The 1,923-nt window shown below is 39.6% G+C and overlaps 1 pseudogene; it reads left to right on the top strand.

Annotated features, from left to right (window-relative positions):
- LOC107660057 (unconventional myosin-X-like) overlaps nt 1-1,923 on the top strand; it is a 68,475-nt pseudogene that overhangs the window by 63,958 nt on the left and 2,594 nt on the right.

Here is a 1,923-nt window from a genome sequence, read left to right as displayed (position 1 = left end):
TGAAAAATTGAAGGGGGTCTGAATACTTTCCGTACCCACTGTATATATATATATATATATATATCACGCTAGCTGCAAAAATCAAACAATTTACATTGTTTCATTATATAAAACTATATTATAGTAAAAAATAAAATTTTCACTTGTATTTTCTACAATTCAAACCAAAAATAAATGGAATAGAAGTGAAGATATGCTTCAGTGTCATGTTTTCCCCCAGTTTTTTTCCCTCTTTTTGTGATATAGCATGATTGGCCAACTTGGGCAAATGGGCACTGATTTGGGCATCTTTATTGGGCATCTGATTTGGGCATATTTATCTCTTTTTTCACCGTCTCTCTTAGGCTCATGAGAGTCTCATCAGTGGACATTTCCCAGCCCTTGAGGAAACCCTCCAGCACTTAGCAGCCCTGCGACTGCAGTACATCCACGGTGACGTGGCCCGTACACCCTGGAGCCTAAGCAGCGTCTACCCTGTTGGACGACTTCACACCCGCATACTCCAGTCCACTAAAGCAGGGGGTGCTGGAGTACCCGGGGCTGGTATAGTAGGGCCAGGAGGTCACACTTTAGAACGCCGGAAGACCAACTTCCTAGACGGGACGCTGAGACGCAGCTTCAAGACGGGATCGCTGAAGAAACAGCGTGTCGAGGAGGAACAGATGTTGGAGATGTTTGTAAAGGAGGAGATGTCAGCTACACTGACCAGCGTGCTGGAGAAATGGAGCCGTCTACAGGGCATGTCTCAGCACCAGGCCATGCTCAACTACATGACCATCATCAAAGAGTGGCCAGGATACGGGTCCACATTGTTTGATGTGGAGGTATAAATCATAAATATATGGTTACAGCCTTGTAAAGTAGCAATAGTTATCATTACTAACCCTAAGCCAAGCCCTTACAACTACAGTGTACTGCCATGGAGGAGGGTCTTGCAAGATATCCATCAACTCACACACCACAGCTGGAGAGGTAAGAGGAAGAGATAGAAATTTTGTCGATTTTATTAACATACTCAGACATCATTTTAACATCTCTGCTTTGAAATATATAATGAAGTGACATAGCATGTCCTGCAAATTAGGATGAAAATGATATCTTATTTGTCTGTGTCAAGGTTGTGGAGAAGCTGATTCGTGGTCTGGCGATGGAAAACAGCAGGAACATGTTTTCTTTGTTTGAACACAATAAGGTGGCGAGTCGGGCCATAGAAAGCCGCGTAATTGTGGCAGATGTGCTCGCGAAGTTTGAGAAGTAATGAACAGTTCATATGGTCTATGTTGATTAGATGATTTTGAATGAATGGTTGCTCCATTTCTGTATTTAAAACTATCTAGAGCATCCATAAAACCTATATTTCTGTACATGTTATTTCTGTTGGCTTTATGACTGAGGGTCATCTGCACTCCTCTGCTCTTTCAGGTTGGCAGGTAGTGGAGAAGAGGAGGAGGAAGGGCCCTGGAGGCTATATTTCAAGCTCTATTGCTTTCTTGATGTGGAAAGCATGCCCAAAGAGGGAGTAGAATTTGCCTTCATGTTTGAGCAGGTGAATTAATTATTTGTATTTTGTAAAATTTTTATAGCCATTAATTCTTACTATGGTTTTTAGTCAGACCTGCTTTAAAAATGTTTCTAATCTAATCATGTGTGTTGGAATGTTTTTTAAATTGAATTTACCTAGAATATGCAAAACCTTATTTACAGTCTTCACATCACTTTGACTCCAAAAATCAAATCTTTCTCTAACAACAATTGGCAGAAAAAATGCTTTGCAATGCCACACTTCATTTCAACTAACCTAAGAGTATCTTTGATAGTTTTTACCACTTTATGAGCATATTTTATAGAAATCTTAAAAATAATATTTTGTAATTAGATTTATATATATATATATATATATACAGTGGGTACGGAAAGTATTCA

This window comes from Sinocyclocheilus anshuiensis, unplaced genomic scaffold (genome assembly GCF_001515605.1).
Source record: "Sinocyclocheilus anshuiensis isolate Anshui unplaced genomic scaffold, SAMN03320099.WGS_v1.1 scaffold55, whole genome shotgun sequence".
NCBI lineage: Eukaryota > Metazoa > Chordata > Actinopteri > Cypriniformes > Cyprinidae > Sinocyclocheilus > Sinocyclocheilus anshuiensis.
This window is presented reverse-complemented; position numbering and strand designations above follow the sequence as displayed.